Raw genomic sequence first — 15,267 nt, forward strand, 5'->3', positions numbered from 1 at the left:
CTTTCCTCTTTGTTCTGTGTTTTATGGGTGCTTTCCCGGGAAGTTGGGAGAAGCTGTGTTGAGGACGGTTAGCCAGAACAGCCTTTGAAAACACCGTTGGGCTGAATCTCTGACAGTCCCGTGGAACAGCCAGATGCTGAATTTGAAGGTTCCTGGAGTGGCGCTGGGGCCAGTGGAAACCTCCCTTCTCCTTCCGTCCCTCACCTCCAGGCTCCCTTCTCCCTTCTTCGGGAAGGCAAGTGAAGCCTGGCTAGATACAAGTGTCTGTGGCCCTGGAAAAGACTCTCCTGATGGCCCCAGGGGGATAAAAGCCAGAAGGATTATCTAGACTCATTCAAAAAAAATTCTGCCCTCTTCTCTGAGTTCAGTCATGGCTGAGGGTGAGTCTCCTTGTGGCTCTTCCTCCTCCATGACGCTCTTATTGACCAGGGCTCCTCGGGGTCTGTGCTCCTGACCATAGTGTGTCACCACAGCTGGGTGAAGCCCCCACCTCACAAATGTCTTTGTTGTCACTGCAGCTACTCTCTCATGAGGTCTCAGACAGACATTTGGGAGCATCGGCCCTTGCAGTGTGAGTGAGGCAGAGAGGGTGTGACCTGCCTCAGCACCCGGAGACCCCACTCTGAAGGCTGGGGACCACCACTGTGGCGGTTTCTCCCACCACCATCATCTCCCCATCGCCAGGTGTCCCAGCGCCTGACAAGCCTTTAGGGTTTTCTTCCTCTGTATTTCGCAGTTGAGGGAAATGACACCAAAGAGTTGCATTCATTTAACAGACCCCTTATGTCTGAAGGAGGAAGAGGAATGGGAATGAAGAGACGGGGATTTGGAGGGAGGAGGACGCAGGCCAAGGAGCTAGGGTGAAGGGCAGCATAGGTGGCTGCAGTTTGGGTAGTGAGGGGGAAGTGGCACAAGGTAAGGGAAGGAGTTGAGGGTCTTTATCATGATGGCAATGTAGAGCCATTCAAGGGTTTGAAACAGATTAGTGACATAATGTGATTTGTATTCTAAAAAAAATCTGTACAATGACTTGGAACAGGACAAGCACATCAGGAGGATATGGCTCTGATCTGAGTGAGGCAATGGTAGCATAGGTGTGGAGAGAAGACCTATTGGGAATCTGGGAGCGAGGAATGAAAGATGAGTTTATGACTCAAGGGTAAGGTCACACTCACCCTTCCATGCCCATGCATGCCTACATTCACACTTGTACTTCACCTTCCCCTGTCACTTGGTGCTTTGCAGAATGCAGGGATACCAGCAGATGCCCACATCCCTGCGGTTCTTTCTCTGTCAGTATCCTTGGAGGGAAGTTTTCTCTGTCAGTCATCTTAGAAGGAGAACTTGGACACGGTGGCTTTGGATTAGGAGGTAAACATCGGACAGGAGAGCTGAGAAGAGTGAAATCCCAAGGCGCAGGTCACAGGAGCTCAACAAATCTGTGACTTCATCTCACCAGGCCCTCCCTGAGAAACTCTGGAGAAAGGGTAGCCAGCCACTCCTCTGTAGACCTAACTCCCTGGGTCCTGGTCCCTGGAGAAGCTGCACCAGAGTGCCATGGTGACAGCGGTCACGTGAGAGATGTAGGCCCCCACCTCTGCACCCCGAGGACTCCCTGTACCACAGGTAGAAGGAGGTTTGGGAGCAGGACCCCTGGGCTTTCGTGCAGGGCCTCTTAATTGTCTTGGGGACAGACACAGCTGAGGGATGGTGTTTCTGATTTCAGCCCTCCACAAAGGGCTAGTCTAGCCCAGCCTGGGGGGGAAGCTTAGGGGGAGCGGCTACAAGACCAAAGGGGAGGAAACACCAGAAGCCACAGAGGAAGGAACAGGTGCTGAGAGAGAGAAATGCTGCTGGCCTCCAGGCAACAATCAAAATTAAGGAAATGCTCAAATAAATGACAGGATGGGGGCATCTGGAAAGAACACAGGAACCAACCTGGGGGAGCCCTCAGTGGCCAAAGCTGGAACAATCTGAGCAATACAGTAAATAATGTAGTGTTGGGTTGTTACCCAAAACATAAAAATTGATGTTTGAATAAGTAAGTAAATGGGGGGAGGGGATCCTCCTTTCCCAAAAATTTCATTTATCTTATGTAGATATTCCTCCTGGGGGGTGGAGCTTCTTTGTTCCCTTTCCACACATGAGAATGAACTTGACTTAGTGACTGAACTCCAAAGAACAGAGTTTGGAAAGGCAAAAATAGTAATACTAGGGACGCCTGGGTGGCTCAGTCGGCTAAGTGTCTGACTTGGGCTCAGGTCTTGATCTCACAGCTCTCTGCTCTCAGTATGGAACCTGCTTCAGTTCCGTTTGTCTCCCTCTCTTTCTGTCCTTCCCCAGCTCATGCTTTCTCTCTGTCTGAAAAACAAAAAATACAAAAAATAGTAATATTACCATGGAGAAACTGTGTACCTTAGCCATGTGATCAAGGTAAACATCACCAGTGATGTGTAGATTTATGTGCCACCTGCTATGACGCAAAGAGAAGCCACTTCACCTCTGTGCTATTCTTTCCAGAGGCTCAGAGCTCTAGTCTAGTCATGAGAAAAATGTCAGTCAAACTGAAATTGAGTGGTATCCTATGAAATACCTGACCAGTATTGCTCAAGGTATTCACACAAGGAAAGCCTGAAAAACTGTCACAGACTGGGGAAGACTCAGGGACAGGATAACTAAATGCAGTCTGATTCCCTGGATTGGATCCTGGAGGAGAAAGAGGACATTAACAGAAAAATCCAGTGAAATCCAGAGTTTATTTAGCAGAAATGTCCCAATATTTGTCTTTCAGTTTTGACAATGTATCATATATTGACCTACATAAAAAGGTAAACTGAGGTGAGCTCAAATTACGAGAAACTGGGTTTATTCAGAACGAATGAAGGAATTGCCTTTCAGGAAATGCATGCTATAGCAAGCTACAGGCGTGTCTTCTGAGAGTTTGGGCAGACTAATTTATGGGTGTGGGGTTCAAAGAGAAGGCAGTCCAGCCAGAGTCCAAGCAGTAAGTTCGTTGGCTTGAGGATGGGGAGATGATCTTTGTGGATGTTCATTGGTCAGGACATAAGTCTCAGTCTTCTGTAAATTGGGCATTTATGGGAAAACAGTCTTTCAGTTCCTAAGTTCCATTCTTTTTTTTTTTTTTTTAATTTTTAAGGTTTATTCATTTTCAGAGACAGAGAGACAGAGCGTGAGTGGGGGAGGGGCAGAGGGAGAGGGAGACACAGAATCTGAAACAGGCTCCAGGCTCTGAGCTGTCAGCACAGAGCCTGATGGGGGACCCGAACTCACAGAAGGCTTGATCATGACCTGAGCGGAAGTTGGACGCTCAACCGACTGAGCCACCCACGCACCCCCCTAAGTTCCATTCTTCTGAAGGTGCACACATGAGATTCGCCAATTCGTATCCTCCAGTTCCATTTTAGATTGGAACCCTTTCACACATGTAATGTAACATGATAACATCAGGGGAGACCAAAACTGGGTGAGGGGTGTACAGGAGCTCTCTATACTATTTTCACAATTTTTCTTGAAATCTGAAATTATTCCAAATAACAAGCTTATTAAAAATATGTATCTAGGGGGAGAGAGGGAAGATGGCGGCGTAGGAGGACGCTGGGCTCACCCCGCGTCCTGCTGATCACTTAGATTCCACCTACACCTGCCTAAATAACCCAGAAAACCACCAGAGGATTAGCAGAACAGAGTCGCCGGAGCCAAGCGCAGACGAGAGGCCCACGGAAGAGGGTAGGAAGGGCTGCGAGGCGGTGCGCGCTCCACGGACTGGCGGGAGGGAGCCGGGGCGGAGGGGCGGCTTGCCGGCCAAGCAGAGCCCCCGAGTCTGGCTTGCAAAAAGCGGAGGGGCATGACGGACTGTGTTCCCACAGCAAGCGCGACTTAGCGTCTGGGAGGTCATAAGTTAACAGCTCTGCTCAGAAAGCAGGAAGGCTGGAGGACAAAGGGAAGGAGAGCTGCTGAGCCCCCGGACGACAGAGCTCGGTTTGGTGGGGAACAAAGGCGCTCGCCAGCGCCATCTCCCCCGCCCATCCCCCAGCCAAAATCCCAAAGAGAACCAGTTCCTGCCAGGGAACTTGCTCGCTCCGCGCAAACACCCAACTCTGCGCTTCTGCGGAGCCAAACCTCCGGCAGCGGATCTGACTCCCTCCTGCTGCCACAGGGCCCCTCCTGAAGTGGATCACCTAAGGAGAAGCAAGCTAAGCCTGCCCCTCCTGCCCCTGTGCACCTTGCCTACCCACCCCAGCTAAGACGCCAGATCCCCAGCATCACAAGCCTGGCAGTGTGCAAGTAGCCCAGACAGGCCACCCCACCCCACAGTGAATCCCGCCCCTAGGAGAGGGGAACAGAAGGCACGCACCAGTCTGACTGTGGCCCCAGCGGTGGGCTGGGGGCAGACATCAGGTCTGACTGCGGCTCCGCCCACCAACTCCAGTTATACACCACAGCACAGGGGAAGTGCCCTGCAGGTCCTCACCACGCCAGGGACTATCCAAAATGACCAAGCGGAAGAATTCCCCTCAGAAGAATCTCCAGGAAATAACAACAGCTAATGAGCTGATCAAAAAGGATTTAAATAATATAACAGAAAGTGAATTTAGAATAATAGTCATAAAATTAATCGCTGGGCTTGAAAACAGTATAGCTGACAGCAGAGAATCTCTTGCTACAGAGATCAAGGGACTAAGGAACAGTCACGAGGAGCTGAAAAACGCTTTAAACGAAATGCATAACAAAATGGAAACCACCACGGCTCGGATTGAAGAGGCAGAGGAGAGAATAGGTGAACTAGAAGATAAAGTTATGGAAAAAGAGGAAGCTGAGAAAAAGAGAGATAAAAAAATCCAGGAGTATGAGGGGAAAATTAGAGAACTAAGTGATACACTAAAAAGAAATAATATACGCATCATTGGTATCCCAGAGGAGGAAGAGAGAGGGAAAGGTGCTGAAGGGGTACTTGAAGAAATAATAGCTGAGAACTTCCCTGAACTGGGGAAGGAAAAAGGCATTGAAATCCAAGAGGCACAGAGAACTCCCTTCAGACATAACTTGAATCGATCTTCTGCACGACATATCATAGTGAAACTGGCAAAATACAAGGATAAAGAGAAAATTCTGAAAGCAGCAAGGGGTAAACGTGCCCTCACATATAAAGGGAGACCTATAAGACTCGTGACTGATCTCTCTTTTGAAACTTGGCAGGCCAGAAAGAATTGGCACGAGATTTTCAGTGTGCTAGACAGAAAAAATATGCAGCCGAGAATCCTTTATCCAGCAAGTCTGTCATTTAGAATAGAAGGAGAGATAAAGGTCTTCCCAAACAAACAAAAACTGAAGGAATTTGTCACCACTAAACCAGCCCTCCAAGAGATCCTAAGGGGGACCCTGTGAGACAAAGTACCAGAGACATCACTACAAGCATAAAACATACAGACATCACAATGACTCTAAACCCATATCTTTCTATAATAACACTGAATGTAAATGGATTAAATGCGCCAACCAAAAGACATAGGGTATCAGAATGGATAAAAAAACAAGACCCATCTATTTGCTGTCTACAAGAGACTCATTTTAGACCTGAGGACACCTTTAGATTGAGAGTGAGGGGATGGAGATCTATTTATCATGCTACTGGAAGCCAAAAGAAAGCTGGAGTAGCCATCCTTATATCAGACAAACTAGACTTTAAATTAAAGGCTGTAACAAGAGATGAAGAAGGACATTATATAATAGTGACAGGGTCTATCCATCAGGAAGAGCTAACAATTATAAATGTCTATGCGCCGAATACCGGAGCGCCCAAATATATAAAACAATTACTCATAAACATAAGCAACCTTATTGATAAGAATGTGGTAATTGCAGGGGACTTTAACACCCCACTTACAGAAATGGATAGATCATCTAGACACACGGTCAATAAAGAAACAAGGGCCCTGAATGAGACATTGGATCAGATGGACTTGACAGATATATTTAGAACTCTGCATCCCAAAGCAACAGAATATACTTTCTTCTCGAGTGCACATGGAACATTGTCCAAGATAGATCATATACTGGGTCACAAAACAGCCCTTCATAAGTTTACAAGAATTGAAATCATACCATGCATACTTTCAGACCACAATGCTATGAAGCTTGAAATCAACCACAGAAAAAAGTCTGGAAAACCTCCAAAAGCATGGAGGTTAAAGAACACCCTACTAACGAATGAGTGGGTCAACCAGGCAATTAGAGAAGAAATTAAAAAATATATGGAAACAAACGAAAATGAAAATACAACAATCCAAACGCTTTGGGACGCAGCAAAGGCAGTCCTGAGAGGAAAATACATTGCAATCCAGGCCTATCTCAAGAAACAAGAAAAATCCCAAATACAAAATCTAACAGCACACCTAAAGGAAATAGAAGCAGAACAGCAAAGGCAGCCTAAACCCAGCAGAAGAAGAGAAATAATAAAGATCAGAGCAGAAATAAACAATATAGAATCTAAAAAAACTGTAGAGCAGATCAACGAAACCAAGAGTTGGTTTTTTGAAAAAATAAACAAAATTGACAAACCTCTAGCCAGGCTTCTCAAAAAGAAAAGGGAGATGACCCAAATAGATAAAATCATGAATGAAAATGGAATTATCACAACCAATCCCTCAGAGATACAAACAATTATCGGAATACTATGAAAAATTATATGCCAACAAATTGGACAACCTGGAAGAAATGGACAAATTCCTGAACACCCACACTCTTCCAAAACTCAATCAGGAGGAAATAGAAAGCTTGAATAGACCCATAACCAGCGAAGAAATTGAATCGGTTATCAAAAATCTCCCAACAAATAAGAGTCCAGGACCAGATGGCTTCCCAGGGGAGTTCTACCAGACGTTTAAAGCAGAGATAATACCTATCCTTCTCAAGCTATTCCAAGAAATAGAAAGGGAAGGAAAACTTCCAGACTCATTCTATGAAGCCAGTATTACTTTGATTCCTAAACCAGACAGAGACCCAGTAAAAAAAGAGAACTACAGGCCAATATCCCTGATGAATATGGATGCAAAAATTCTCAATAAGATACTAGCAAATCGAATTCAACGGCATATAAAAAGAATTATTCACCATGATCAAGTGGGATTCATTCCTGGGATGCAGGGCTGGTTCAACATTCGCAAATCAATCAACGTGATACATCACATTAACAAAAAAAAAAAGAGAAAAACCATATGATCCTGTCAATCGATGCAGAAAAGGCCTTTGACAAAATCCAGCACCCTTTCTTAATAAAAACTCTTGAGAAAGTCGGGATAGAAGGAACATACTTAAAGATCATAAAAGCCATTTATGAAAAGCCCACAGCTAACATCATCCTCAACGGGGAAAAACTGAGAGCTTTTTCCCTGAGATCAGGAACACGACAGGGATGCCCACTCTCACCGCTGTTGTTTAACATAGTGCTGGAAGTGCTAGCATCAGCAATCAGACAACAAAAGGAAATCAAAGGCGTCAAAATTGGCAAAGATGAAGTCAAGCTTTCGCTCTTTGCAGACGACATGATATTATACATGGAAAATCCGATAGACTCCACCAAAAGTCTGCTAGAACTGATACATGAATTCAGCAAAGTTGCAGGATACAAAATCAATGTACAGAAATCAGTTGCATTCTTATACACTAACAATGAAGCAACAGAAAGACAAGTAAAGAAACTGATCCCATTCACAATTGCACCAAGAAGCATAAAATACCTAGGAATAAATCTAACCAAAGATGTAAAGGATCTGTATGCTGAAAACTATAGAAAGCTTATGAAGGTAATTGAAGAAGATTTAAAGAAATGGAAAGACATTCCCTGCTCATGCATTGGAAGAATAAATATTATCAAAATGTCAATACTACCCAAAGCTATCTACACATTCAATGCAATCCCAATCAAAATTGCACCAGCATTCTTCTCGAAACTAGAACAAGCAATCCTAAAATTCATATGGAACCACAAAAGGCCCCGAATAGCCAAAGGAATTTTGAAGAAGAAGACCAAAGCAGGAGGCATCACAATCCCAGACTTTAGCCTCTACTACAAAGCTGTCATCATCAAGACAGCATGGTATTGGCACAAAAACAGACACATAGACCAATGGAATAGAATAGAAACCCCAGAACTAGACCCACAAATGTATGGCCAACTCATCTTTGACAAAGCAGGAAAGAACATCCAATGGAAAAAAGACAGTCTCTTTAACAAATGGTGCTGGGAGAACTGGACAGCAACATGCAGAAGGTTGAAACTAGACCACTTTCTCACACCATTCACAAAAATAAACTCAAAATGGATAAAGGACCTGAATGTGAGACAGAAAACCATCAAAACCTTAGAGGAGAAAGCAGGAAAAGACCTCTCTGACCTCAGCCGTAGCAATCTCTTACTCGACACATCCCCAAAGGCAAGGGAATTAAAAACAAAAGTGAATTACTGGGACCTTATGAAGATAAAAAGCTTCTGCACACCAAAGGAAACAACCAACAAAACTAAAAGGCAACCAACGGAATGGGAAAAGATATTTGCAAATGACATATCGGACAAAGGGCTAGTATCCAAAATCTATAAAGAGCTCACCAAACTCCACACCCGAAAAGCAAATAACCCAGTGAAGAAATGGGCAGAAAACATGAATAGACACTTCTCTAAAGAAGACATCCGGATGGCCAACAGGCACATGAAAAGATGTTCAGCGTCGCTCCTTATCAGGGAAATACAAATCAAAACCACACTCAGATATCACCTCACGCCAGTCAGAGTGGCCAAAATGAACAAATCAGGAGACTATAGATGCTGGAGAGGATGTGGAGAAACGGGAACCCTCTTGCACTGTTGGTGGGAATGCAAATTGGTGCAGCCGCTCTGGAAAGCAGTGTGGAGGTTCCTCAGAAAATTAAAAATAGACCTACCCTATGACCCAGCAATAGCACTGCTAGGAATTTATCCAAGGGACACAGGAGTACTGATGCATAGGGGCACTTGTACCCCAATGTTCATAGCAGCACTCTCAACAATAGCCAAATTATGGAAAGAGCCTAAATGTCCATCAACTGATGAATGGATAAAGAAATTGTGGTTTATATACACAATGGAGTACTACGTGGCAATGAGAAAAAATGAAATATGGCCTTTTGTAGCAACGTGGATGGAACTGGAGAGTGTGATGCTAAGTGAAATAAGCCATACAGAGAAAGACAGATACCATATGGTTTCACTCTTATGTGGATCCTGAGAAACTTAAGAGAAACCCATGGGGGAGGGGAACAAAAAAAAAAAAAAAAAAAGAGGTTATAGTGGGAGAGAGCCAAAGCATAAGAGACTGTTGAGAACTGAGAACAAACTAAGGGTTGATGGGGGGTGGGAGGGAGGAGAGGGTGGGTGATGGGTACTGAGGAGGGCACCTTTTGGGACGAGCACTGGGTGTTGTATGGAAACCAATTTGACAATAAATTTCATAAAAAAAAAAAATGTATCTAGGAGATTATTGATTCAATACCAGGTGAGCTTTCTCATTTGTTCTTTTTTTTTTTTTTCAGTATATGAAATTTATTGTCAAATTGGTTTCCATACAACACCCAGTGCTCATCCCAAAAGGTGCCCTCCTCAATACCCATCACCCACCCTCCCCTCCCTCCCACCCCCCATCAACCCTCAGTTTGTTCTCAGTTTTTAAGAGTCTCTTATGCTTTGGCTGTCTCCCACTCTAACCTCTTTTTTTTTTTTTTCCTTCCCCTCCCCCATGGGTTTCTGTTAAGTTTCTCAGGATCCACATAAGAGTGAAAACATACGGTATCTGTCTTTCTCTGTATGACTTATTTCATTTACATAATACTCTCCAGTTCCATCCACGTTGCTACAAAAGGCCATATTTCATTCTTTCTCATTGCCACATAGTATTCCATTGTGTATATAAACCACAATTTCTTTATCTATTCATCAGTTGATGGACATTTAGGCTCTTCCCATAATTTGGCTATTGTTGAAAAGCGCTGCTATAAACATTGGGTACAAGTGCCCCTATGCATCAGCACTCCTGTATCCCTTGGGTAAATTCCTAGCAGTGCTATTGCTGGGTCATAGAGTAGATCTATTTTTAATTTTTTGAGGAACCTCCACACTGTTTTCCAGAGCGGCTGCACCAGTTTGCATTCCCACCAACAGTGCAAGAGGGTTCCCATTTCTCCACATCCTCTCCAGCATCTAGTCTCCTGATGTGTTCATTTTAGCCACTCTTACTGGCGTGAGGTGATATCTCAGTGTGGTTTTGATTTGTATTTCCCTGATGAGGAGCAGTGTTGAGCATCTTTTCATGTACCTGTTGGCCATCTGGATGTCTTCTTTAGAGAAGTGTCTCTTCATGTTTTCTGCCCATTTCTTCACTGGATTATTTGTTTTTTTGGTGTGGAGTTTGAGGAGTTCTTTATAGATTTTGGATACTAGCCCTTTGTCCGATATGCCATTTGCAAATATCTTTTCCCATTCTGTTGGTTGCCTTTTAGTTTTGTTGATTGTTTCCTTTGCAGTGCAGAAGCTTTTTATCTTGATGAGGTCCCAGTAGTTCATTTTTGCTTTTAATTCCCTTGCCTTTGGAGATGTGTCAAGTAAGAAATTGCTGCGGCTGAGGTCAGAGAGGTTTTTTCCTGCTTTCCCCTCTAGGGTTTTGATGGTTTCCTGTCTCACATTCAGGTCCTTTATCCATTTTGAGTTTATTTTTGTGAATGGTATAAGACAGTGGTCGCAATAAAGTATTTTTAAGATATAAACCTTGTTCTTTTTGACATAATTCTGTTGCACACTAATAGACTACAGTGTAGGTTAAACAACTTTTATGTGTACTGGGAAACAAAAAAATTCATTTGACTTGCTTTATTGCAATATTTGCTTTATTGCGGTGGTCTGGAACTGAACCTACAATATCTCCAAGGTATGCCTTTAATTTATTAACCATTTCTCTACTGATGGACATTTCCAGTCTTTTTGCTACTACAAACAGTGGTACATGGATGGTACCATTTACACATATGTGGGAATATCTGTAGAATAAACTTCTACTAGTGCATCTGTTGGATTACAAAATACTGGCACTTATTTTGATCAATAGTGCCAAATTGCCTTCCCTAGAGGTTGAACTAATTTATACTTATACCAGCGATGTAGGAAATGACTCTTTCCCCATTACCCTTCCAACTTTGGTTCTAATCAAACCAGTTATAGAGCCAATGCACCCCTCCTTGGGTGTGATTAAATTGTTAGAGAACTCGCAGAACCAAGGAAACCAGTTTGCTTCTTAGGTTACCAGTTTATACAAAGGGTATCAAAGGTGCAAATGAACAGCCAGATAAAGAGGTATATCAGGGTTTGTCCAGGAGGGATCTGAACCCAGGAGCTTACATCCCTGTGTGTTTCAGGGTGCACCACCCTCCTGGCACAGGTTGCCTTCTGGTTCACTAACCTGGAAGCTCTCCAAACCCCAAAGTTCAGGGATTTTTTTGGAGCCTCATTATGTAGGTGTGGCTGATTAAATCATTGACCGCTGGTAATTGAACTCAATCTCTAGCCCCTCTTCTCTCCCTAAAGGTTGAGGGTGGAGTTTAAATTTACAAAGCAGTTTGGTTTCCCTGGCAACCAGCTTCCTTCCTTAGGTTGCCTAAGGGCTTTTCAATAGTAACCTTATTAACATAAACTCCTGTGTGGTTGAAAGAGCTTGTTATGAATAACAAGACACCCATTTCACCTTTCCCACTCAGGTACTGAGGACAAAAGACCAAATATTATAACAAAAGATGATCCCATTGCTCTAATCCCTTAGGAAATTCCAAGGGTTTTGGGAGCTCTGAGCCAGGAACCATGGGTGAAGACAAAAATATATACTTATTATAAATTACAATATCATAGGTTTATAATAGTATGTGGTAGGCAGAATACTGGCCCCCAAGGAATTCTGTGTTCTGATTCCTAGAATCTATGAACGTGTTACCTTACATGACAAAAGGGACTTTACAGATGTTAAGGATCTTGCATTGGCAGTTTGTCCAGAATGTTCTAGGTGGGCCCAATGTGAGGTGACTTATAAGGGCCTTGATAAGTGAAAGAGGGATGCAGGAGGGTCTGGGTCAGAGAAGGAGTTGTAATGACAAAAGCAGAGGTCAGAGTGACAGGATTGGTGGTTTTGAAAGGAATGCAATTAGCAGATAGAAGCTGTGAAAAGGGAGGAAGTGGATTTTCCCCTAGATCCTTGAGAAGGAACACAGTCCAGCTGGTGTTGATTTTAGCCCAGTGAGACCCATTTCAGACTTCCAACCTATAGAACTATAAGAGGATACATTTGTATTGTCTCAGGGCACTATGTTTGTGGAAATTTGTGACAGGAGCAATAGGGAACCAATACATGGTAGTGGTGGTATAATTTTTATATTTTAGAAAGATGGCTCCATCACCTCTCCACCACTTCAGAACACTTTCGTCTCTACTCTACTTCCTGTTGCAATGGGTGAATATCCCAGCCTCTGTCAACAGCCAGTGGTAACTCCCCAAAAGACGATCAGTAAAGTTCGTTTATCTCGTTAAGCTTGGTTTGTTAGACTCACTGCAATAAGGGAGAATTCCACTTGCTGGAATCTTAGTGGTGTCTCCAAATAGAGACATGAGGACAGGATATATATAGTTTTAGGGCCAGGGCTGTGTGATTTTAAGGTGGGTCTTGAAAGGAGGAGAGCTGGTTAGGATCGAGCACGTGTATAACCGTTTTGGAATGGTGGGCATGAGGTGAAGTCATTAGGTGAAGGTCTGAAGGAGTCTTGATGAACAAGTCATTTTAGTGGGGTCACAGCCTCATCTCCCAGGAACAGATATCTCCTGGAGCCACCAGCCAAGTTATTGTTGCTGGATTTCAGTATTGTTTAATACAAGGACAGGACAGTATGCCCAGTCCCTGTATTGTTAAATACACGAACTGGGACTTAGGCCGGCATCAACTCTCACCAGAAACTCCACTAGTGGTCTAGACCTCATTCCTTCTCTTTACTCAAGGACTTTGTCCTACAACTTTGTCTCTCTCTTTAGCATGGTCATTTCTCTCTCTGCTAGATCATTCCATCTTGAGAACTAAACTAAACTAAACTAAAAATCTCCCCACAGGCCCCTTTGACATCTGTCCCATCTCTGTTTCCCCTTATAGAAAAACTTCTTTTTTTTTTTTTTTTTTTTTTTAATTTTTTTTTTTTCCAACGTTTTTATTTTTATTTTTGGGACAGAGAGAGACAGAGCATGAACGGGGGAGGGGCAGAGAGAGAGGGAGACACAGAATCGGAAGCAGGCTCCAGGCTCTGAGCCATCAGCCCAGAGCCCGACGCGGGGCTCGAACTCACGGACCGCGAGACCGTGACCTGGCTGAAGTCGGACGCTTAACTGACTACGCCACCCAGGCGCCCCTAGAAAAACTTCTTGAGAGAGTTGTCCGTGGTTATTGTGATCACCTCTTTACCTTCCGTTCCAGCCACTCTCTCTCCTCTGCCCCATACAACCCCACCACATTAGCCTTCCTTAGGCTCCCAGAACATTTCAAACATGTTTCTGGGGTGCCCGGGTGGCTCAGTCAGTTAAGCATCCGACTCTTGATTTTGGCTCAGGTTATGATCTCACGATTCCGTGAAACTGAGTCCGTGTTGGGCTCTGCACTGACAGCTGACAGGGTGGAGCCTGCTTGGGATTCTCTCTCTCTCTCTCTCTCTCTCTCTCTCTCTCTCTGCCCCTCTCCTGCTTGCACTGGCCTCCCTCTCAAAATAAATAAATAAACTTTAAAATAATCACCACCACCACCACCACAACAAACTGTGTTCAGAGCTCGGGCTAAATGTCATTTCCTCAGAGACACCTTCTCTGACCATCAATCTACACATTATGTGTGCAGGCGCTATTAGGCCACTCCGCTTTAAAAAAAAAAATTATGTATTTTTATGGTGGGAAGATATACATAACAACATTAACCATCGTAATAATCTTAAGTGTATAATTCAGTGGCATTAAGTTCGTTCACATGGTTGGATAACCCTCGCCACCAACCATCTCCAGAACTTCTTCATCTTCCCAAATTTAGACTGCATATCCATGAAACAACAACTCTCACCCTCCTCTGCACCTCCAGCCCCTGCCAACCGTGATTTAATTTCGGGCTCTATGAATTGGCCTCTTTTCGGTACCTCATGAAAGTGGAATCACATGATATTTGTCATTTTGTATCTAGCTTATTTTAGTTAGCATTACGTCTTCAAGGTTCAACCATGTTGTGGCAGGTGTCAGAATTCCATTCCTGGGGCCCCTGGCTGGCTCAGTCGGTGGAGCATGTGACTCTTAATCTTGGGGTTGTAGATTCGAGCCCCATGTTGGGGATAGAGATTACTTAAAAATAAAATCTTAAAAAAATTCCATTCCTTTTTTTTTTTTTTTTTTCAATTTTTTTTTTCAACGTTTATTTATTTTTGGGAGAGAGAGAGACAGAGCATGAACGGGGGAGGGGCAGAGAGAGAGGGAGACACAGAATCGGAAACAGGCTCCAGGCTCTGAGCCATCAGCCCAGAGCCCGACGCGGGGCTCGAACTCACGGACCGCGAGATCGTGACCTGGCTGAAGTCGGACGCTTAACGGACTGCGCCACCCAGGCGCCCCTCCATTCCTTTTTAAGGTTGACTCATATATATATATATATATATATATATATATATATATATATATAATATATATTATATGTATACATACACAAAGAAGAATGGACACTTGGGTAGTTTCCATCATTTGGCTATTGTGAATAATGCTATTGTGAATATTAGGGTACAAGCATCTGTTCGAGTCCCTGGTTCCAGTTCTTTTGGATATATACCCAGAAGTGGAATTGCCAGATCATATGGTAATTCTGTGCTTAACTATTTGAGGAACTGCCATGCTTGTTTCTACAGTAGTGACACCATTTTATATTCACACCAATACTCATAAATGTTCCCATTTCTCCACATCCACACCAACCCTCGTTATTTCCTTTTTTTTTTTTTTTAAATAAATAATCTTCCTAATGGGTGTGAAGTGGTATATCACTCCATTTTAATTCGGTAAATAGCCCCTGTAAGTAGCTGAGATTTTACACACGCATGCGACACAAACACACACACACACATTTTTATTCTTCTGCACCTGTGCTGTAAGCTCTGTAAGAACAAGGATTTTTG

At 43.7% G+C, this 15,267-nt stretch overlaps 1 long non-coding RNA gene across 2 annotated transcripts; it reads left to right on the forward strand.

The window, feature by feature from the left end:
* The first annotated feature begins 475 nt into the window (after positions 1–475).
* Positions 476–2,769, forward strand: LOC147582439 (uncharacterized). 2 transcript variants are annotated; one of them, XR_015248716.1, is made up of 4 exons: positions 476–684; positions 1,040–1,159; positions 1,246–1,371; positions 1,727–2,769. It is a non-coding gene; the product is annotated as an uncharacterized LOC147582439 (long non-coding RNA). The 2 variants fall into 2 exon arrangements; XR_015248715.1 differs by having other exon boundaries at positions 1,246–2,769.
* Positions 2,770–15,267: the final 12,498 nt, after the last annotated feature.

This window comes from Puma concolor, chromosome A3 (assembly GCF_028749965.1).
Source record: "Puma concolor isolate L17-30 chromosome A3, mPumCon1.1.hap2, whole genome shotgun sequence".
Classification (NCBI taxonomy): domain Eukaryota; kingdom Metazoa; phylum Chordata; class Mammalia; order Carnivora; family Felidae; genus Puma; species Puma concolor.